Raw genomic sequence first — 25,297 nt, forward strand, 5'->3', positions numbered from 1 at the left:
TTGCCCGCCCAGAACTTTGGGGAGGGGACAGATTTCACTGCTGAGGACACTTTTTCTAGAATTGTAAATACACTTGCTGGACTCTTTAAATTATTTGTGTGGACCGTTTCATTTAATGTCATTCACCTCGTTTACAAGAAAAGGGTTTATACAGGCTGGTGTAAGTCCTTGTGTGACCGGTAACTAATCAACTAAAACATAAAAAATATCCTACTTGTCAGGAGAGATACCTGGCTGGCACCCCAACACAAACTCCCCTGTAGCACAGAAAACCTCAAAACCGTCACAAGGTGCTAACTAAAAAAATGTATTTTCTGACTAAATAAGGTTAAATCAGTCCAAGTTAATACTTGGTGAGTTATGGGATGGCATGCAAGTTTATGGTTCTCTAAAAACTGCAGCATAGGTAACTGTAGAAGAGAAACTTCACACATCAGTTACTTGAGGCAGGTGCGTACATGAGTAAAAATAATACTTCCCGCACACTGCCAACCGTGCAAAAAGAGTTTATTAGGATTAGGCCAACGTTTCGGGCCTGAGACCTTCATCAGGCAAATTGCTTAAGAGCTCCAGGTGACCAGTCTTAAGTAGGGTGTGACTGGCACCCAAGGGGTGGAGACACAGGAGACAAAAGGAGACACTGTCAAAAATGATCAACCCATTTATACACATCAAACACACCTTAGAAAATGTAGATAAAATATGTACATTATAAAGTGTATATATTTATTCAGCAGTGACAGCAGTGCATCATATTACATAAATCAATGGATGTAGCCCCAGGTGGAAAAAAAAGTGGCTCTTAAGCATTTTGCCTGATGAAGGTCTCAGGACAGAAACGTGGTCCTAATCCTAAGAAACTATTTTTGCAGTGTTTGTGTTTGTTGGCAGTGTGTGAGAAGTATTATTTTTACTCAAGCATAGGTCACTATAAAAGTATGTTTCAGATATTGGTATCATAAATCAAGCACTGTTAAGATTATAGGAACAAAAAAAACAAAGACACCCGTCCCTGCTCTGGAGGTTCAGCCTGTCGTGCATGATTTGAGTTGATGGAAATGGAGCAAACAAAGCAAACTCATCCAGACATAGAGAAACACCTGCAAAGCCCGGAATTAGACTGAGGACCTTCTTGCTGTGGGGTGAAAGTGCAAACCCCTCAGCCACTGTCAGAGAGGTTGCCAAACACGAGAGTGCAGTTATTTCCTCCCATGTCGTTGCTCCAAACCCTTTCTCCTTTCTCTGTTTTATGATGTAAATGAGCCGCAGTCGAGTGTGAGCGGCTCTTTGTTCAGCTCCAAAATACACAGACTGTGCTCAGCTGGCTTTATTCTCCTTTTTCAAAGCTGATATCACTTTTTATGTTAGGGTTAAAAGTGACTCCTATGCATATTCTCATTGGACGGTTAGTGTTAAGATTTGGGACGAGGGACAGAGAATAAAGTTAGCATTAGCAAGATTGGTTACAACAAAGTAGCCATTACTTGGCTCAATGAGGAGCAGGCCATCAAATAGGTACAGCCTGGTGCATCTCGTACTTGGAGGTTCCACCGAGACTTGAACTCAGATCGCTGAATTCAGCATCCAGAGTGATAACCATTACACCATGGAACCACATGTGCAGTACTGCCACATACCAGCGTACTTTGGACATAACAATGATGACAATATCTTGCTTCCATCACTTTAGGATCCTGGGTTTCTCAGTACCATGCACTAGGGTCAGTACAATGGTTGCCAGACGTGCTGATGACTGCATTTCAGTAAGAAATATTCAGTGCACATCCCAACATTCTATTTCAAACAAGTACAGTAAATACAGTACTTTGAGGTGCTCCAAAGAGTTGAACATGGATTGCTGGATTAACAGGTCATACTTCTCACTGTCACATTAAGGAACCATAGGCCATGAATACACAAATACACAATCGGAAAAAGAACGACTATTTGGTCAATGAGGAGAAAGCTAGGCATGAATAGTGTAGCGGTCATCATGTCATGCACAACTGGGACATTGCCCTGCAGATTTGTACTGGTACTTTTGTCAAAGTAATTAACTAAAACTGAATATTAAATAATAATGGCAATCTCTCCAAAGGCCAATACAACTCAAGTGCAGTATTGGCTCTGAGATCATCCCCCTTGGACAACAGGGCTCCTCTATGAGCCTGCATGGGATTAGACCGTGTTCGCTGTATTAGATGGATGGCATGGTTCTGCTCGGATGGCACCGCTGGAATAGCAGATCTCAGGAGTTATGCCCGAGCACTTTTACATTAGAGTATAAGCTCTAGTGTGAAGTGGACTGTCACACCTATTCATACATTTCCATCTGACACGCTCATCTGCTGCCGTTTGATCGGAGATGTAGCTGTACTGTTCTTGGCCGACAATCCCGTGGACGCCGACCAAGCATGAAGGCCGACAATTTCATGATTTCATACAATAAATTTGCATGAACATTTTCATACAAATCAAGTTGGTCCTTACAGCTGCAGGGTGGAGGGGGCAGCAGTGGCTCTGTGAGTAATCGGTCAAAGCTCCAGTGTGAGAATCATTCCACTGTAGCAACAAAAGATCCACTTTAGTAGCTCCTACAGTCTTTGAATTTACAATTTCTTGAGGTTTTGTTCAGAGGGGTTTTTAAATGTCTAATTACCAGCCTAATTAAAACATACATATCACTATGTATTACTTTTTTAGGTTAGAAATGCATAACCTTACTTCCTGGAAAGACAAGCAGTCTGACCCTAAGCCCCTCCTCCCTCCCCTTCACATCAGACAAACCTAAAACTGGGACATGTCGGGATCCCGTAGTGTCAGAGCAAACTGCTGATTGTTTCTTTTAGTAGTGAAGTGGCGGATGTTTTGGACTGAGGGATAAGTGTAGCAAAAGAAATGTATGGAAGGAACTAAAACAAAAAAGTAAATACATTCCAAAATGTAAATGATTGTTGTATTTGTAAATGAATCAAGATAAGAAGCAGCTGATGTCACGGCATGGCAGTAGAAGCCAAAATATTGTCTGGTTTTGGTACGAAGTATTGTCTGCAATGGCTTTCACATCAGCTGAGGTCCATGTCTCAGCCCATCGCTCTTGTTGAAAGCTCTACCCACTGGCCTCACTGCATGAAACTGGTGTCAGGACGCTATAGTAAAAACAGTAAAGTTTGTCTGTGGAGGAGCAGAGTTATCGCTGAGAGCCCTGAAGAGCCTGCTCCTGTCTCAGCCTGATTAAAGCATTCATCAGGCCTGACACACTGCCTGCTAACTGCCATTGATTACACCGGGGCACACATGCAGCCCAGCCCACTGACTGGCACTGTGGTCGTGGAGTCAATGTTTTGTTGCAAGTTTGAGTCAGAAAATCAACTTGCTAGAGCTCTCTACCACATTGTTCCCTTATCAAAAACGTATCTGGAGTTGTGTTTTCTGTGATTTACATTTCAGAAATCTACAGTCTGTCGGACACCCATATGTCTGACATAACCGTCACATAACTGAGCCTGGTTCAGTAGCAGCTGACAGTGACGCCTCTAAATATATATATATATATATATATATACACTTTCTGGGGATTGTACTGATTGAAATGTGAGTGTCAGCTTGTAATGAAAATCCCCCTAATATTCCTGAATTGCTTCCTGCTGATCTGCAGTCCAAAGAGAAGACGATGGCTGAAGCAGCTGGTTTGAGATGAAGCGCCGCAGACAGAGAGTATTTGACTCTCACAACATCCCTCTGTGTTTAGGCAGGTTTAAAACCTCAGGGGAGCACGGTTCAGACGTTTGACAGGATTTACAGCAGCTCTGTGTGAGTGTAACGGTGTCTGTGGCACTGCCAGGAGCAGGGGCACTTTCATCTTATTGTAGATGGGGATCAGTTTGGTGCCCTTTGGATAAAGTTGGCTCAAAAATACAGTGCCAATTACACAAAGGTTACTAATGAATGAGTGAAAATTTGGAATAGCAACTGTTAAAGTTGTCTATTAAATGTATCCATAACAACTTGTTTAAAACCTCATATAAAACCCACTAACATAGTGGAAATGACACCTGAGTTCTACTAAACGTCTCAGGGGAGGACCTGCTGACCCTTCTGTATATTTTTAAACATGCAGAAATGTACGATTTATTATATATCATTGGGTTAAAAAGACATATTATTTTTATGAAGTTTTCATGTCCTATTGGCAGTTTTGAATGTCATCTAAGTGATTACTCCAAGAAACATTGCTTTTAAAGAAACCACAAAGACAACAGCACTGCATTGAGATAAAACGCAGAAACATGGCGAACAGGGCTTATTATCCTTGTGTATGTGGATGATTTTATATTATATTGTTTTTGTATTTGGTTGTTTATGAATGGGATCAAATTGCAAGCCAACTGTCAACTGCAAACCAATTCCACCTGTGGGTATAAATAAACCCACAAGTGTTGGGTCCGCCATGTACATCGTCACGGTTAGGGCAGCCACAGAGCTGGAAAATAAGGGACTCTCTTTGAGTTACCTTATACTGGGCCAAAATAGTGAGTGCTTGACTTGATTCCTCCTTTAGGGGAATGCATTGTTTGGGGTTATGGGATAATTTCCTAGTGCTTTGGCACATTACTCAGGTCAGAACTGATATTTTCTTAAAACACTTCTAACAAACAACAAAATGCAATGCAACAATTGCAGAATCACATCACCGGCTCAAAATGCTTAGTAAATGGATACACATATTGAGTGTTTGAGAATTCTTTATGAACATGGGCATCAAAATGCTTCACTGTATTTTCAGAGCTTAAACAAATGAGGCTGTAGTCAGAAATCTCACAGTCAGAGTGAGAGGAAATAAGTACAGCATGACATCAGTAGTTTGAATTGCTAACAGCATTCATTATGTTACTCCCTTCAAAAGATGGAAATGTATTTTTTTTTTCTTTTATTTCAAGACTATTTCCATTGTAGATTCTCACTGAAGGCGTTCATTTATGAACATATATGGAATTATATTTTAAATTCACGATGTCATCACAGAAATAGTTTGGACTTCACAGACTGTTGACTTCACAAACCATTTCCAGGACAAGGACCTTATGAAGCTCAGCGAGAGAATGCCAAGAATAAAGGGTGGCCATTTTGAAGAATATAAAATATATAAAACAGATTTTGAGTTTTTTCACCCTTTTTTGTTTCCTTCGTAATCCCATGTGTTCATTCAAAGTTTAATGTCGTAATTTAAATAGAGCTGAATATATAGAAATGCTAATACATAGAAAGGGTTTCCAAATATTTGACTGGTTCTGTATAAAAGAAAATAGTACGTAAAGGGTTTTTCATACCACATATGAAAACAAACATAGTTTATGTAACTACACCATTGTGCTGTGTACACAGTCTTCACATTCAAGTTAATTTATGTTGGGCCAAAGACTCATCTACTTCACAACATATATAATTCTCTGGCCATACAATGAGGGAAGAATCTTCCCGAAGGCCATATCCAGCCTCAGCAGTCATGTCCTCACGTGCTGCAGGTCATTATAGTGGGCGCTAATCACTTTCCATCTCCAGTCTGATTTACATTTGTGTACCTTTTGTTTATTAACCAGGACCTTCACAAGTACAGCATATATTACATACAGGAGGAGAATGTATGCAAACACTTTGGAATTTCTCACATTTCTGCATAAATTCGTCATAAGATGTGGTCTGACCTTTATTAAACAGTGTCTGATTAAACTAATACCACCCAAACATTGTCATATTTGTATTGGCCATAACATGTAAACATTCACAGGACTGTGTGAAATAAGTGAGAGCTAATTAGACATATTTATACAGAGTTATTTAGAGTCAGGTGTGAGCCAACCTGAAGTCCAGTCACAGTGTGGCTTACAGTTGCCCTGGGCACTGAAAAACACACACTAGTTAAGAATTGTCTCATGCCTCGCTCAAAAGAGCTCTCTGAGGACCTACGATCAAGAATTATTGATTTGTATAAAGCTGGAAAAGGTTACAGAACCATCTCTAAATGTCTGTTCATAAATCCACAGTTAGATAAAGTGTCTATAAATGGAGACAGTCTGGCTTCACTGTTGCTTCACTTCCAAGTAGTGTCCGCCCTGTTCAGATGACTCCAAGAGCACAGCGCAGAATGAGGTAAAAAATTATGAAATAACAATATTTTCAAGAACAGTTGAAGCTCAAAAGAGGATGGGTGCTGCTGAAAATGACCTGAAGCATAAAAGCAAATTCACTTCAGGATGTTTTCAGAAGAATAAAATGCGTGTTCTGCAATGGTCCAGTCAAAGTCCTGACCTAAACCTGACTGAGATGCTCTGGAATGACCTCAAGAAAACCATTCACACCAGACATCCCAGGAATCTCACTGCAACAGTTTTGTAAAGAGCAATGGTCCAAGATTTATCCTGATGGCACGTCTGATCTGCAACTACAGGAAAGGTATGGAGGAAATCATTGCTGCCAAAGGAGGGTCAACCAGCAACTGAACCTAAGGGTGTACTCACTTAATCCATGCTGTACTGTGAATGCTTACATGTTATGGCCAATAAAAATATGGCCAGAACATTTTAAATGGGTGGTATTAGTTTAAGCAGACACTGTTTACACATTCTTGTGATTTTAATAAAGATCAGACCACATTTCACGACCAATTTAGGCAGAAATGTGAGAAATTCCAAAGGGTTCACATTCTTTTCCACCCATGTATGTTGGACCGGATAATTGGTGTATGCATTTCTTGTGCCTCAATACAAGTGTCAAACTTATCAACCGAGCCTGGATAATGCATTTTCACATCTCAACATAAACAGTTGACAGTGACCAACCCACATCAAGACTGCACAAAATAATTTGCTTTTATTTGCAAACCTACGAAAAGATTTGAAGGTGGTTCATCTTGAAAATGCAACACATGCGGAACGGAAGTAAAAGCAGAACTTTGAACAATCTGTTCTCTCGTAAAGTGACAAATGCATTTTGATGTGTTTAATTGTCACCACCTCACAAAAGTATAATAAAGTCAGGTGTCAAAACCCACACATGATAAATTGATCTGCCCTTTCCATCCCAGCTCTAGCAGCCCATGCACATAGAAGATGAGAAAACGTTGTTATTCTATCAGCGGTGCGGCAGTGAAAAATGGTCTGAATTCAGCCGGTCCATTTGATTAAGAGAACTCGCTTTAATAAAGTGTGGGAGATTGGTGAAGCACCGTGGGATGGGATGCAGGAGATAAGGCCTTGGCTGGTCCTGTGGTTCATCCTGGAGGTGAAGGGGGTTCAGGCCAGGACAGAGGTTTCCCTGGAGGAGCTTCACAAACAAAGCTTTGTCATTACTAATTTGTTCATTTGGAGAGAACAATGTACATTAAAGGTGCATTATACAATTTTTTATGTGAAAAAAGTAGGGCCCAGCCAATATATGTTGATAAATTGGGCCGATATTTGGGTATTTTACAATATTGGCTATCGTCTGATAAAAAGGCCAATATCTCCACAACTGATATTGATAGAGACTCCCTCGGCCTCACGGGAGTGGAGAAACATCGTGTCCAAAATCGGTCACAAGCTTGTACACCTATTTTATGTTGTAGACTTTTGTACATCATTTCAGAACCTGACAGTAGTAGTAGAGCGGGTCGTCTCATGATCAGATGGCTGGGGGTTCGAATCCCAGCTCCAGCAGATGCACACTGGTGTTGTGTCCTTGGGTAAGACACTTCACCCACCTTGCCTACAGTGTTTGCACACATAGGTGTATGAATGGGTAAATGGCTCCTTGCCTAATGTAGGTGGAAAAGCGCTATACTGTATACAGTGGCAAGAAAAAGTAAGTACACCATTTTTAATGTGCCAAAACATGTAAACATTCACAGGAGAGTGTGGAATAAGCCAGAATCTCACTGAACTGCAGCAGTTTTATAAAGAGGAATGGTCCAAGATTCATCCTGATCGTTATTATTATTATTATTATTATTATTATTATTATTATTATTATTATTATTATTATTATTATTATTATTATTATTCTTTGTATTCTTTATTTGAATTGGGACAGTGCACATTAATCAACATGTGTTCTTTCAACATGTAAATGTGCTGGAGTTAGCCATATATTAATTTTCATCCGTAGTCCCATGGCAGGTTGATGTTAATTTTTATATTAATGATAGCATGTTGTCCAGGTCCTGATGTAACAACACAGCCCCACACCATGATGCTCCTGCTTCGAGGAGAGGGTTTTGATGTTGATGTTGAGGCGCATTGAGTTGCCTTGTGTACGAAATGCGCGGTATAAATAAAGTTGCCTTGCCATGTGCTGTGCTATTTTTCCTCCACACATGAACAACTTTGGGTTTATCAGTCCACTGAATATTTTATATATTTATATATATATATATTATATTTAGTACTGCTGTGGAGCATCAGAGAGCTCTTTCACAAACCACGTTTGTGGTCGAACTGCGTCGGCCTGTTGGAATGTCCCTGCACTATTATACTATACGTTTTTTTTTTTTCTAATGTCAGAGTGACTCGGGTCACCTCCTTGTTCCTTCAAATGTTGTACCTGGATCCTTGAAGAGCACCTGTGAAAAAAGTGACTGACCCAAAGACACACACTCCGTCTTTTCCTTTATTCATTGGCTGTAAATAATGCTCAAGTGGCGCTAGCCCGCAGTTAGCTTTGCCCTGTTAGCTTCTTCTTCGTGATTACATTAGTGTGTATTGGGGCCTCCGACCCAGAGGCAGGAAAGTTACAATTGTGGTTTTCTGGCCAGAGACCCCAGGGCAAGGCTCAAAAGTGTGACCATTTTGGTGCGCCAAAAAATTTCACTGATGCGACTAAACATTTGTCCTGAATGGCACCGGTGCGGCGGCCCTGATCCTCACCACACCCCTCATCACACCTCATCACTGTAACAGGCGGCCCTGATCCTCACCACACCCCTCATCACACCTCATCACTGTAACAGGCGGCCCTGATCCTCACCACACCCCTCATCACAACTCATCACTGTAACAGGCGGCCCTGATCCTCACCACACCCCTCATCACACCTCATCACTGTAACAGGCGGCCCTGATCCTCACCACACCCCTCATCACACCTCATCACTGTAACAGGCGGCCCTGATCCTCACCACACCCCTCATCACAACTCATCACTGTAACAGGCGGCCCTGATCCTCACCACACCCCTCATCACAACTCATCACTGTAACAGGCGGCCCTGATCCTCACCACACCCCTCATCACAACTCATCACTGTAAACAGTGATCTTCACCACACCCCTCATCACAGCTCATCACTGTAAACAGGCGGCCCTGATCCTCACCACACCCCTCATCACAGCTCATCACTGTAAACAGGCGGCCCTGATCCTCACCACACCCCTCATCACAGCTCATCACTGTAACAGGCGGCCCTGATCCTCACCACACCCCTCATCACAGCTCATCACTGTAACAGGCGGCCCTGATCCTCAGCACACCCCTCATCACACCTCATCACTGTAACAGGCGGCCCTGATCCTCACCACACCCCTCATCACACCTCATCACTGTAAACAGGCGGCCCTGATCCTCACCACACCCCTCATTACACCTCATCACTGTAAACAGTGATGAGGGATCCTCACCACACCCCTCATCACACCTCATCACTGTAAACAGGCGGCCCTGATCCTCACCACACCCCTCATCACACCTCATCACTGTAACAGGCGGCCCTGATCCTCACCACATCCCTCATTACACCTCATCACTGTAACAGGCGGCCCTGATCCTCACCACACCCCTTATCACACCTCATCACTGTAAACAGGCGGCCCTGATCCTCACCACACCCCTCATCACACCTCATCACTGTAAACAGGCGGCCCTGATCCTCAGCACACCCCTCATTACACCTCATCACTGTAAACAGGCGGCCCTGATCCTCACCACACCCCTCATCACACCTCATCACTGTAACAGGCGGCCCTGATCCTCACCACACCCCTCATCACAGCTCATCACTGTAACAGGCGGCCCTGATCCTCATCACACCTCATCACTGTAAACACTTAGAAGGATGTGCACAGCTCTAACTCAAAGGACAATTTACATTTTAAGATCACGACCATCATGAAAAAAGTTGTTCCAATGCCTTGGAGCGGCTTCAGACCATACACACTTCAGGCGCAACACGGACTGTGCAGACTTTAATGTCATGATTTCAGTGAAGTTTTAGCCGTATTTTTGAATAGTATTTTTTTAGATGCATCGTCAATTCCAGTGAAAGGATTCTGAATCGATGCAGCATTGTTATTGGGTTTTAACAAACTATTGACTAAACGTTATACTCTTTTATGTGGGCTTTTCTAGCTATGGAAGTCATGTTGCTAGAGATACCAAGTTAAAACTAGTTTTGCAATTAGGCAATGGCAGTTATGCAAGGATTCCAAAACGTGGTGGTAAGATAATTAGACATGTTTTATAAGCCCGCAGCACCTACAGACCAATGCAGTGTGTCAGCGGCGGCTGCTGCGTGAGCGTGGAAACTGTGTGTCCATAGTTACGAAGTCCGTGCGTGAGTCAGGTCAGTGTTGGTCCAAAGGTTGGATTCCCACCTGGACGGGCCCTTTTTGTGTGGAGCTTGCATCTTCTCCTCGTGTCTGCGAGGGTTTCCTCTGGGTACTCTGGTTTCCCCATGACTAAAACATGTACAATAGGAATGAGAGTACGCATGGGGGATGACGGATGGAAATTAGCCCAAGTGTTGCTTTTCCATTAACATGCACTGTCCCTAACAAATAAATAAAGCAATAAAGCAAACGTCTCTAAAGTGAAAGTTCCACTTGGTCTGGAGCTCAGAGCAGAGATCCGATCACAGATGAGTAAACTATATTCATTAGTTTTGGAAAACCTTTAGGCTACATATCAATTTCCCATTACTTTGCATTCATTTGTCCATCATAAATTGAATACATTGTAGAAACATAGTCAATTTCTCAAATAATTAAAACAACTTCAGTATAAAAGTGTACTACATATAAAAATCAATTCAATCAATTTATTTCAATCATCATTTTCTTGCGCTTCTGTCGGATCGATGTTCATTATTGTTTATATGTGAGCTGTAACAACGTGCACTGATTGGATAGCACTACTGAAGGTTATGGCGTTATCAGTCTAAGAATATAGTTCTGTTTTTCTCTACTGCCACGATTCCAGTAGAGAACCTTTGGTTTATTAGGCCCGAGCGCTATCAGGGCTGGCGAAGGGCCTTGTAAGAAACGGGCATAAAACGAGAGAAACTCATGATGTGGATCCCCTCCTCCCCTGACCTCAGCTCTATTGAGAACCTTTGGAGCCTCAACAAGAAAAACTTCTATGAGGGTGGGAGGCAGTTTTCATCCAAACAGCAGCTCTGGGAGGTTATTCTGACATCCTGCAAAGAAATCCAAGCAGAAACTGTCCAAAACTCACAAGTTTAATGGATTTAAGAATTGTGAAGCTGCTCAAAGAAGGGCTCCTATGGTAAAATATAACTTGACCTATTGAGATGTTTTTAATTGAAATAGCTTTTGATTTCAGTAAGTATGATCTCCTAATAGTGCAAATTCAACAAATGACCATTTTCAGTTAATTACAAGCTTTAAAATGTATTGAAACGATGAGTTGCATAATAATTTGGAACAGTAGATTTTGAGGTTTTTTTTTACTATATATATATATGATCCTCGACCAGTTAAAGACTTGAAAATGATGCTGACTCTCATTTGAGTTGACAGTTTAGGAAATCAGAGAAAAATGTCATTTGCATAATAATTGGAACGCGGTGTACACATTTTTCTCGGTATAATGTATAAATTAAGAGCATTGTCAAAAAAACGTTGTTGTTTTTTTTCTGACAAAAACTTCGTCAGATGCCGAGAGGGCACATTAGCACATTCCAAAAATCCTAAAACTAAGACCATAGGGAAAAAACTGAAAAAACAAACACACATAAAGGCAGTAGCAATACCGTAAATTTAGATAAACATTTAGACAAAAGGGGGCAGGGCGGTCGGCGAGGGCCGATAATCGCCGCTTGTGGCTTTATTTGTAAACCTTGTTTGTAGTTCCTCAGTTAGTGGAACAAACTGGAACGATACAGGCTTCATCCTACTGCCTATTAGTTTCTCAATTTCATCAAAAAATACCAAGAAATACTTTTGACAAAGTCTCTTTCATGGTGCGCCCATTACAGGGACATAACATAGACTCACTCAGAGACTCTCCATCTCTCGTGAGGAGTCTCAGTGTTTCACTCCTTCAGCTCCACAGACCTCTGATTTGCTGTTTACACATTAAAGTAACTTGTTTACCTTCATAAATCCTTTCCGTAGTTCCTAGGGGGTAATACAGGTGTTAATGGGATGATTGGGGGTCTTTCGTCCCCGCCGGAGTCTCTGGCCAGAAAACCACAATTTCAACTTTCCTGCAATACACACTAATAGAATCACGAAGAAGAAGCTAACAGGCTAACGGGCATAGCTAACTGCAGGCTAGCGCTACTTTAGCAGTATTTACAGCCAAGTTTGAGTGAAAAAAAATGATCTCCATTGTGTATATGGATGATCAATATCCCTCTGTCCCTTGTCTTTTCTGTCAGTGTGGTATTTACTCTCACGGACAATTAATGAGTAAAAAAACCCGCAACTTGCTTCGACACCTGCAGTGGCGCTTATGGCCTCTAGGGGCATAAGTAGTACTGCTTTAAAGCAGGTGGAACCTATAATCTGGTGTGCACGCGTTGGTCCACATGCGTTAGTTATATATTAAAAATATAACAACTACTGAATCACGATTGCAATGTTTATTACAGAGCATCTAAAAGTGTCCCTGAATGCATCATACTGTGATACTTGTATGTTCTCATGCCAATCTAACAGTACCACAGCAATGTGTTTGGAACAGCAAAACGATAACTTTATGTGCCAGTAAAGTTAGGAGACTCCAGCCTGCCACCTCTCTTTACTTTTGTCTGTGCTGAATGCTCTAACCACTTAGTCACTCTAAACTTACAACAGCTGGCACTTCCATGTAGTCACTGACATTACACTAAACCCTGTAGGCAAAGGCTTTAACCATGTTAGAGGGATATGGTCCAAACCCAGAGGTTCATGTTTATTGAGTTGTGTCTTTAAGTCACAGTACATCAAAACTTACTCTAGTCCAAGGGTTAAAGTTCTCCATCATAACCACAGATTTCTGTCCTTCAAACAGTCAGGAAAATGAAAAGTACTGATGTGTGTCCTATTACAATCCGGCCAGCACACTCCCGCCGACCCTTCTGAAGCTATTGGTGGGTGTGAGGGGGGGCTCAGGCCCTCTCCTCAGCTAAAACATTATGAACCTTTTGAAGCAAAAGCTAATATAGCATGTACTATGTCAGCATGGACTCACTGTGACAGGCTGGGCTCCACTGACTTCTGTCATTTTTGAAGTAATGTAGAGTTGTTTTTTACAACAACCTCCAAGCACACCCTTTAATACCATTTAATACTGTCGTGTAAGCTAAAATGAGCATGAAATGCTTCAAAAGTGATAGTCTTTTAGCGTAAATTTGTTTATTGAGGATCCTGTACTAGCCCCGCTCTAATGAGGCATCTCAGAGGTCGTACTTATTTAACATGAGCACAAGTAGAGTGTTTCATATGGAATATTTAAGCGTATGTGAGTCTGGTCTACATGACTGTCTCCTGTGGTTTAGCTTAACTAAAACATAATGTGATACTGCTTCTGAACGCTTTGAGATCTCTTAATGATTTGTTTTATCATATAGCAGACTGATACTAAAATATTTCACAGTAAGTTACACATAAGTTAGAATATGTGGAAACACATTTATAGTGACCTATGTAGTTAGACCTCATTTCCTTAACGTCAACATGTTGATGTACAGCAGTTAGCACTCGTGCTTCACAGCCAGAAGGTCCCGGGCTCAATTCCCACCTGGGCGTGGCCTTTCTGTGGAGTTTACATGCTCTCCCCGTGTCTGCGTAGTCATCTGACTTAATACTTACTCTAGTCCAAGGTCAGGAACGGGGCCACCATCAGTCACCTCCTCTACATGGACGACATCAAGCTGTACGCTAAGAATGAGCGAGACATCGACTGACTGATCCATACCACCCGGATACACAGTGCAGACATTGGGATGTCATTCAGACTAGAGAAGTGTGGTCGGATGGTGACTCAGAGAGGCAAGGTAGTCCACACAGAAGGGGTCTCACTCCCAGAAGGAACAATAGCAGACATTGAGGACAGTTACAAGTACCTCGGAATCCCACAAGCAAATGGCAACCTCGAAGAGGTGACAAGGAAAGCGGCTACGGCCAAATACCTTCAACGAGTAAGGCAGGTCATAAGAAGCAGCTCAATGGCAAGAACAAGTCCCGGGCAATAAACAGCTACGACGCGAAAGCTCCTAACCATGCACGGAGGGTTCCACCCCAAATCCAGCACTCTGAGACTGTACGCTAGCCGTAAGGAAGGAGAACGAGGACTAGTGAGTGTGAGAGCCACTATCCAGGATGAAACATCCAAAATCCATAAGTACATCAAGGAAAAGGCTCCAACAGATGACGTGCTCAGTGAATGTCTCAGACAATGGGGAACAGAAGATGAGGTGCTGGAGGTCCCGTCATGGGAGGACAAGCCCCTACACGGGATGTACCACCGAAACATAACTGAAGTGGCTGATATACAGAAATCCTACCAATGGCTAGACAGAGCCGGACTAAAGGACAGCACAGAGGCTCATCATGGCTGCACAGGAGCAGGCTTTGAGCACCAGAGCAATAGAGGCTCAGATCTATCACACCAGACAAGACCCCAGGTGTAGACCAATGAGACAATCCAGCACATAACTGCAGGGTGTAAGATGCTGCAGGGAAAGCTTACATGGAGCGCCATCACCAAGTGGCTGGTACATCTGTGCAGAGTATGGGCTATAAACCCCAAGATCGAAGTGGGAAACACCTCCAAAGGTGGTAGAGAATGACTGAGCCAAGATCCCGTGGGACTTCCAGATACAGACGGACAGAATGGTAATGGCGAACCAACCGGACATTGTGGTGGTGGACAAAGAGCAGAGGAAAGCCGTGGTCGACATAGCAATACCAAGCGACTTCAACATCAGGAAAAAGGAACACGAGAAACTAGAGAAATACCAGGGGCTCAGAGAAGAGCTGGAGAAAACCTGGAGGGTGAAGGCATCAGTGGTACCCGTGGTCTTTGGGGCTCTCGGGGCAGTGACCCCCAAACTGGAGGAGTGGCTCCAGGAGATCCCAGGAAATACATCAGACATCTCGGTCCAGAAAAGTGCAGTTCTAGGAACAGCAAAGATACTGAGGACCTGAGCTTGGAGGAAAAAGAGACCGCCCGCAGAGGGTGAGGAAAAGTTTTTTTTTTTAATATAAAAACTCTTCCTCACCCTCCTCACTGATTTTTTTTTTTGAGGATGACAATAAATGAATCAAAAACACAGTCTAGAAATTGTTAATGTTGTGAATGCCTATGCTAGCAGGAAATCGGTAATTTCTTAATGGAATACCTACACAGGTGTGCAGAGGTTCTAATGGTACATAGCTAATCGTGTTAGAGGGTAGTTGATGATTAGAAAACCCTTGTGCAATTATGCTAGCACTGCTGAAAATTGTGCTGATTAGAGAAGCCATAGAACTGGCCTGGGTGACACCAAACCTTTGACCAATAGTGTATATATAGCTACAGGGGCACCCATTTCTTATTTTCTTTACGGCAGACTTTTCGTTGGTATGATGCATTTTGTTCCATTTTCCTGTGTGTAATGGGGCACACATCACTGACGGTATCGTGTCTCTGTAAGCTGCCACTTTTTAAAACAGATCCGGTGTCTCCTGGATTGTCCGGACACAAAGTCCGTCCTGATGTTTGCCAAGCATTTCGCTAACCAAGTGCTCAAACCCTTAGGCCCTGTCCATACGAACTACGAAGTCAAGCTAAGGACCAAACGCAAAGATATTGTATGTATACAAGCCTGGCGTTTTGGGGTCTGTAAACGAACATTTTCCAAACTAGGTCCCAGACTGGAAAGATCTCAAGACGCCGTTTACGTGGTGCCATTTTTACGACATCTCCGCAACTTTTACTAAACCGATGACATCACAGCTCCAGAGTGGTGTCTGCTATCCATAATGCACTGAACTTATAATGAGTTTTCCTCATGGATCTATGATGGTTTGACTCCGCTCCTCTTTGCTTCACTGCAGTCCACAAGCCACAGGTGACAAGTAGAAAAACACGAGTCTGCTTTAGTCCCGTTTCGTCTGAAGAATAAACTCTCCTTTTCGTCTCTTCTGTAGATCCTAAGTCCTTCAATCACTTTCATTTTCAGTGTTTACATTCCACATAAGTTGACTGCGCATGTGTCCTCTACATCTTGTTCTATTATCTGTGCTAGCATCACAGCGCCTCACACAGGCCTGGCAGATGAAATGCGCCGTTTTCACAGACCTGAGTCGACCCATGTGTACGCACACATTTACTTCGGACTTCATACTTACAAAGGACGTTTCTGAAAATATAAGTGTTTTGTCTTGGATATAGCCTTAGTCTTGTGAGTCTTTGAATTTTTGCCACAGATTGGATGCCGAGAATTTACACTAATTTGGATTCAGTTAACTTTCTAATAATATACTCACTAACCAAGCTACGACCCTCACACTGCCCCATCGCCACCCGAACACTCACATCCTGCTGCTCCAGAGTCTCTTTAGCTGCTACATCAGCTACCTCATTCCCCTTGACACCAACATGTGCTGAAAACCACTAGACCTGTGCTGCTGTACCCTGCACATCACCACCACTGTGGGCACAGCACGATTAGCTCTCGCGCTTCACAGCTAGAAGATCCCAGGTTCAATTCCCACCCGTAAGGGGCCTTTCTGTCTGGAGTTTGCATGTTCCCCCGTGTCTGCGTAGGTTTCCTCCAGGTACTGCGGTTTCCCATACCACTATAATAATGTACAATACCTGTAAGTGAATCCTCCAGCCAGGCGAGTCTGACCATCACTGACCATCACTGGCACCACATCTAGAGATGGGTCCCCGGGCGCGGTACTGCCTCTGTTCACTGCTCCTTACAGATCGTCCCAGTGGTGTGGAACAATGGGTCAAATGCAGAGGACATATTGTGTTGTACAATTGTTGTATAATGACAATCAAATCACCTTAACCATCAAGATTTCACTTACAATGTAAGGCTCTACCTCCTATTGTTAGAGGCCATTTCAAGGCTTGTTTACGTGTGGCTGGTACTGGCACGAGTGAAGTACAGCTGACCCTGCGCTTCTTTCATTTAGAAAAGTCTATAAAAGTATAGAAAAGAGTCTCGCAGCTTAAAAGTCTATGGCTAAAGCTAAATCGTAACTACTTGTCCGTATTAGCCCTGGTTGTTTTCTCCTGAGCTCTCTGTGGTTGGACACAGCACACATTCATCTGACAGTCTGTAGAACTGGCTGAAGGTTTGTGTGAGGAGCAGGTGCTTGTCTGCCGGGCCGCATTCTCCCAAACATCATTTAGTGTATGATTGGCTCCATTGTTAAACGCTCATTTCTCCACTGGCTGTTTATGCATCTGTCCATCCAACTGAGCCAGGGATGAATCGGTGCCAAAAGCTCACCAAGCATGTTTGTCGGAGACAGCCGGCTGGAATATGCTCACTTTAGTTTGTGTACGTTTGGGGCTTCCGTCACCATCCTCAAGACACAGAACAACATGAGAGATTTAATAAAACACTGACAAATGAGGAGGTGTTCAGCAATGCCGTGAAGATACAACATTCTGGTGTGGAGACGAGGTGGTGGTGGTGGTGGTGAAGAGGAGGCTGATGATTCGGCTGCTGTACCAGGAGCTTGAGTTTAGGTATTCAGGTACACTTAAGATCAGTGTATTGTGATTTTGCAGAGAAATTACCCTTGGGGCTTATTGAATGATGGTCAGTGACTTCAGGGACTGGACCACAGCACTGACCATTTTGCCATCACAAGTATACCGGGTGCTGAATAGCGCACTTTTGACTGAGGTGTATTCTTCTAACAACCACTCTTTCATCTTGGTGCAACTCGCCTTTCGTTATCACTTCGAACATGCAAACATGTTTTTCTCATTCATTCGTCTTTTGTTTTTTACTGTAATGAACGGAAATCTGCATACAGCAGTAGTTTCCAAAGCTTTTGGGGAGGCTTGGCTGGCACAATGTATTCCAAAAATATTGATATTGTGATACATAGAATGTGTGATCACACAGTGGACTATCAAAGCTTAACCACTAAGTGCTCTTGCTGTTTGCTATAGAGCGCTTTGCAGTATTTCTTTTCCAGACCAGGAGAGACGAAGTTAAAACATTTTCTTTGATATATTCTTGGCACTTTGGTTGTTTCACAAACCAGGCTCCACCTATACACATTGTGAAATGTGAATATGGTTTATGCTCATGTCAACTATTCATCAACTATGGGATGAACAGAACAGAACAGGTGGATTTAACCAAATTACTCAGCATTTGCAAAATGGATTGTGTGTGTTACAGTAGGTGCAGTTGAGATTTGTCTTTCACAAAACGCTAAAAGGGCGCTGCTCAAACTCCATATCAGATTTGCAGCACCACAACCATGAAATACCACATACTTATCAGCCACCTGCAACTATATGAGCTTTAAAACTGCAAACGAAAAGTTAGAGAGAGGAGACATGGGTACATAAAGACCACTCCTACATACAGTGCCTCTCGTAAGTATTCATACACCTTGAACTTTTGCACATTTTGTCATGTTTACAACCCTAAACATAAAGATTGATTTTTTTACTGAACGTTCACACACAAGCAACAGACAACTGTGAAGGGAAAGTGAAATGATACATGATTCTGTTATTTTTCAAAAAATAGAAAAGTGAAAAGTGGGGCGTGCATAAGTATTCATACAGCATTTTCTGAGTGCATTAAATTGCCTTTAAACATTCATAATGACTCCAGAATGTTCACACCTTGGCCTAATGGTTAAATAGAGGCCACCTGTGTGTAATCTACTCTCAGTATAATTTCAGCTGTTCTTTTAGGCCCTCAGAGCTGTGGTCGGAGTGTATTGGTCACTAAACAACATCATGAAGGTCAAGGAGCTCACCAGAGAGGTCAGCAGGACAATGACCCTAAACACAAAGCTAAATCTTCAATGGAATGGTTCAATAAAAACATATTAATGTGTTAGAATGGCCCAGTCAAAGTCCTGACCTAAATCCTATTGAAAATCTGTGGAATAATGTGAAAACTGCTGTTCACAAACGCTCTCCTTCTAATGTGACAGAGCTTGAGTTGTTTTGTAAAGAGGAATGGGCAAAAATGTCAGTCTCTACATGTGCAAATCTTGTAGAGTCAAACCCCAAAAGACTTGTGCTGTTATTGCAGTAAAAGGGGGTTCCACAAAGTATTCATTCATGCTGTATGAATACTTATGCACGCCCTTCTTTTCGGTTTTCTATTTTTTGAAAAATAACAGAATCATGTATCATTTCGCTTTCACTTCACAGTTGTCTGTTACTTGTGTGTGAACGTTCAGTAAAAATATCAAAATAAAATCTTTATGTTTAGGGTTGTAAACATGACAAAATGTGCAAAAGTTCAAAGTGTATGAATACTTTCGAGAGGCTCTGTATAGTACATGCATGAAACTAAATAGAAGGTCCATTAGTTGATGTGTAGGAGTCACTGCAGTATGTGATGCACACCAGTTTGTTTGTTGTCTCTCTGCCTGTGCTTGATCTGCTTCCCCCTCTCTCCTCACCGGCGCTGTTCCAAATGAGAGCCGACAGCAGCAGGAGGCTAGCTGTGGCGTTACGTGTGCGCGCCTAACTTCTCTGTGACAGCTAACAAGAGAAGACATCACATTACCTGTGTGTGTTCTGCGTGAGCTAGCAGAGAATCTGACAGAGAAGAGCTGCTGGAGCTACAGGTGTAGGCTCAGTCAGGCAGTGTGACAGGAGACAGGGACGGGAAGGAGAGAGAGAGAGAGAGAGAGAGAGAGAGAGAGAGAGAGAGAGAGAGAGAGAGAGAGAGAGAGAGAGAGAGAGAGAGAGAGAGAGAGAGGGAAGGGGGGATGGGAAGGAGAGGGAGAGAGAGGGAGAGAGAGGAGGGAGAGGAAAGGGGGGAGGATGGAGGGGATGGGATGGAAAGGAGAGAGGAGAGAGAGGGGGGAGGGAGAGGAGAGAGCGGGGAGAGAGAGGAGAGAGGGATGGGAAGGAGAGGAGAGATGAGGAGGGAGAGGGATGGGACGGAGAGAGAGAGGGGGGAGGGGAGGGGGAGAGAGAGAGAGGAGGGAGAGGGGAGAGGAGAGAGAGGAAAGAGAGAGGGGAGAGGGATGGGAAGGAGAGGGAGGGGAGAGAGAGGATTTAGAGAGAGCTACAGAGGCATTTTACCACAGCAGACTCTACGTGGGGGACAAAGTCCCTGACAGCAAAGCTCCTGGGATCATTGGGGCACTCAAACCCCTCCACCACGTTAGGGTTTGGCTCGATGAGGGAATGAATTCTGTCATAAACATGTGTGAATGATTCCTCTTTGAATGGAGCAGAGAAAAAGATTTGGGACAAAGTCGGTCCATGTTTGGACAAAATATTACAAACGTGTAATGGGTTGAGGGTAATATTTACAAAAGAGAGCAGTGTCAGGGTCTGACCCCTGACGTTTTTACAGTAAGAATATTCTTGAGCAAAATGGTGCGCATACTGATTATTATTTTATTTTTTTCAGAAACAGTCTGAGCCCCAGGTCCCGCTTTAAGCAAACTGTTAGTGGCCATGGGCATAAGTTTGGTGGCATTAAAAAAATACTCAAATAAAATAAGAAGAAAAAATACAAATATCATTCTTAACCATATTAAAACGACTTTTGTTGGTAGCTAACTCAGTCTCCCTGTGTGGCCCCTCCCCTCACTGCTGCGCTCCAGAGCACTTTACAGCAGGGAACCAGTCACCCATTCACTTTCTCATTCATACACCAATGTACACAGACACTGGAGGCAAGGAGGGGGAAGTGTCTTGAATCTGAGCTGGGATTCAAACCCCCTACATTCCGTTCATGAGACAAGCCACTCCACCAACTGCCGAGTGCTCGCAGGCTGCAGCCACAGCGACCCGGCGGTAGAAGCAGCAACAGATGGACATGGGGAGGGGAATGTGAACGCGAGTCATTTAAAGGAAGAGTGTAATAGAGAGGGGAAGGGGGTAAGGGGGGGGGCAGAGAGAGACAGGTTTCCAATGTGATCAGCACAAAATATGCTGATTTTGGAGCCTTAGTAAAAATGAATAGAGGAGAAGAAACTATTAGATTTGTTCTTCAAATGTAGACGAGTAACAGAATAAATAAGAATCCTCCTCAGAATTCAGTAAGGGCTCAGTAAATGAGGTTGGGAATTAGACAAATCTGTGTGTAAAAAAGAACCTGAACAGAAAAGTGTTTGTCGGTGCTACTTTAAGCACATGTATTGTCTTGAGTGAAATGATCGTTTTGTATTGTCTCTGTCCTTGTTTCCAGGTCACAGTGCATGTTCAGAAATGAATCAGTCCCATTTAAAAAACGAACAAACGAACAAACCGAGGAATAGGAATGGAAAGATTCACAATGGCTGAAAACAGTTACACATTTCTCTTAAAACTTCAGGTTCACTCCGGTGCTAACAGATGTCTCACGCTAAAACATTCTGCCGCAGGATGAAAAATGACACACCTAAAAGCATTATTAGGCGATACAAATCCCTTCTCGTCACAAAACCACGCCACAAACTTCAGCGTTTGGCTCACAGAGCTCCTCACAGAGCTCCTTCCACGTGAGCGCTTGTGCGTGAGGACCCGGGGCTGTCAGCATGTTGATATTGTCCCAGTGTGCTGTTGTTTGGCTGGCTGAAGCCGCTCTCCTCCGATCAGGGGACTGTTGGTTTGGAGCTGTGGAACAGGTGGTTCGCCTCGAGCTGCGAGCGGAGAAGAAGTCATTAACATGTCTGAAGCGGAGTAGAAACAGGGCCAGCTGAGAGAGACGAGCGCCATATTGTGGGCCCAGTACGAGGCCTGCGGGGCAACAAATGTGCTGAGAGTGTTTCCACGTGGGCTGGTGGCGCTTAGTCGTGCAAGTGTAATACAATGTAGTGTAATGGCGTTAGCTTTCACTCATTACATTACTTCATTTGTACAACTCCCAGCTCTCTCGCCCTTGAGAGTCTTTGAGGTGTGCTGGACAAGGCATCGCGCAGTGTTCCCACTCTCCCATCATCAATACGTTATCTTACACTGCGTTCCAAATTATTATGCAAATGACATTTTTCTCTGATTTTCTAAATTGTCAACTCAAATTAGAGTCAGCATAATTTTCAAGTCTTTACCTGGTAGAGGATCATTTAAATGTGGTGGAAAACATTTCCTAGTGATAACAGTATTTTTTTCAAAAATAAATATAGTAAAAACCTCAAAATCCACTGTTCCAAATTATTATGCAACTCATCGTTTCAATACATTTTAAAGCTTGTAATTTACTGAAAATGGTCATTTGTTGTATTTGTAGCATTAGGAGGTCATATTTACTGAAATCAAAAGCTATTTCAATCAAAAAAATATTAACAGGTCAAGTTATATTTTACCAAAGGAGCCCTTGTGTGATAGCAGCTTCAAAATTCTTAAATCCATTAAAATTGTGAGTTTTTGGACAGTTTCTGCTTGGATTTCTTTGCAGGATGTTAGAATAGCCTCCCAGAGCTGCCGTTTGGATGAAAACTAACTACCACCCTCATAGAAGTTTTTATTGTTGAGGCTCCAAAGGTTTTCAACAGGGTTGAGGTCAGGGAAGGAGCGGGTCCACATCATGAGTTTCTCTCCTTTTATGCCCATAGCAGCCAGTGATGCAGAGGTATTCTTTGCAGTATGACATGGTGCGTTGTCATGCATGAAGATGATTTTGTTTGGGAAAGCACAGCTCTTCTTTTTGTACCATAGAAGACAGTGGTCAGTCAGAAAGTCCACATATTTTACAAAGGTCATTTTCACACCTTCAGGGATCCTAAAGGGGCCGACCAGCTCTCTCACCATGATTCTGGCCCAAAACATGACTTACTAACCTCCTTACTGACGTCACAGCCTTGATGGGACATGGTGGCCATTCACCAACCATCCACTACTCCATCCATCTGACCATCCAGGGTCACGGCCTCATCAGTGAACAAGACTGTTTGAAAATGAGTCTTCATGTATTTCTGAGCCACTGCAGCCGTTTCTGCTTCAGTTTAGGGGAGGCCGGATAGAAGGTTTATGCACAACTGCAGCCTCTGGAGGGTCCTACACCTTGATGTTCGGGAGACTCCAGAGGCACCAGCAGCTTCAAATACCTGTCTGCATAATAATTGTTAACGCAGTGTAGAAAGCTTAAAAAGGAGAAAATGCTGCCTGAGATTGGTTCTTAAAGTTGGTGAAAAATACTAAACAGCCTGTGTGTGATCCAAAAGTGCAGTCACGTTTGTAGACTAATGAAGGCTCTTCCGTCCTTCCCTCCTCGTGTGTGTGTGTGTGTGTGTGTGTGTGTGTGTGTGTGTGTGTGTGTGTGTGTGTGTGTGTGTGTGTGTGTGTGTGTGTTAGATTTGGCTCCTTCTCTGTGCTCTGTTTGTCGGTGTTTGGACCTCCTGCTGGTCTGGCCTCGCTCTGCCTTTGTTCAGCTGACATTTCCTTATTAAAAAGTTCACACGTACTCACTCTCAGCCAACTGCTGCCAATCCACATCTCTGATCCCTCACCCCAACCTCTGACGTCCCTCGTTCTACGGCAACTACAAGGTGTACAACAAAAGAACTAGAGATGTGTCTGATCACACTGAAGAGATGAGCTCATGTCTATGTGCTGGTTGCTGCAGAGTGGTAAACATTGCACATTCTCATGAACTGCTGCAGGTCTATTTCAACGACACATCCAATGTACAATATAACAGACTTACACGGACGGCAAAACAGATTGTTTACGTGTGTCCTTAACGTGGTAGTAGCAGAGGGTCTTACTATTCTGCACTGTTTTACCGGGCCAGGAAGTCACTGCTGCGTTCAGAACTGCTCCAATACCTCACACAGAGACATGGGAAACGTAGGAACAATGGGATACACTTTTCTTAGGTCTCCGAAATGGACGCAGCATCAAGGAGAGCTCTGACCTGAGGACCATCTCATACACCTTGCATTCTCACTGTTAATGGCTTTAATCTAACCAGGACATTTACATCTTGCAATCACATCAAGTACCCAAGCCAACCCAGAACTGGTCTGTCCACTGTGCAGCACCCAACAATATCAAATTACAACAAAATATCTAAACATACACAGCTTTAGTCTACATCAAAACATGTAGGAAATGTTTGTGTACCCTGAACATCTCGTTACAATAAGATAAGATAAGATAAGATAAGCAGATAAGATATTGCAGCGTTTACGAAACACACAGTTAATTACTACATCTCAGCTGGCTCCTTTCGACGTGAAGGAGCAGTGACTCTACTCCGAGCTCCTCCCGGGTAACTGAGCTCCTCACCTGATCAGCCACCCTGCGAAGGAAACTCATTTCGGCCGCTTGTATTCGTGATCTTGTCCTTTCGGTCATTACCCAAATCTCATGACCATAGGTGAGAGTGGGAACGTAGAGCGATCGGTAAATCGAGAGCTTTGCCCCCCGACTCAGCTCCCTCTTCACCACGACAGACCGATACAGCGACCGCATCACTGCTGACGCCGCACCGATCCGTCTGTCGATCTCACGCTCCATCCGTCCCTCACTCGTGAACAAGACCCCGAGATACTTGAACTCCTCCACTTGGGGTAAGGACCCCCCACCGACCTGTGGAGGGGAAACCACCTTTTTCCGGTGGAGAACCATGGCCTCAGATTTGGAGGTGCTGATCCTCATCGCGGCCGCTACACACTCGGCTGCAAACTGCCCCAGAGCGTGCTGAAGGTCCTGATTTGTTGAAGCTAAATGTGGTACTTACAGTGGTAACTACAGTGGTAATTCTAGGTACTTATTGTGGTGCTATAAGTGGTAATTACCAATAATTAGGGTTAGGGGTCAGGATTAGGGTCAGGGAGACAGAGTTACGACTGTATCTCATTACTAAGAGATACAGTAGTAACTCTTAGTAATGAAGGTTGTACTTCTATTTACTTTGGTACTTTGAGTGATAGTTTCTAGTACTTACAGTGA

At 43.3% G+C, this 25,297-nt stretch overlaps 1 protein-coding gene across 1 annotated transcript in view; it reads left to right on the forward strand.

Moving 5' to 3' along the window:
- Nucleotides 1-25,297, forward strand: part of atrnl1a (attractin-like 1a) — a gene marked incomplete at both ends in the record, with an annotated part of 698,456 nt that overhangs the window by 581,780 nt on the left and 91,379 nt on the right. The window lies entirely within an intron of this gene.

This window comes from Gobius niger (assembly GCF_951799975.1).
Source record: "Gobius niger genome assembly, chromosome: 7".
NCBI classification, from domain to species: domain Eukaryota; kingdom Metazoa; phylum Chordata; class Actinopteri; order Gobiiformes; family Gobiidae; genus Gobius; species Gobius niger.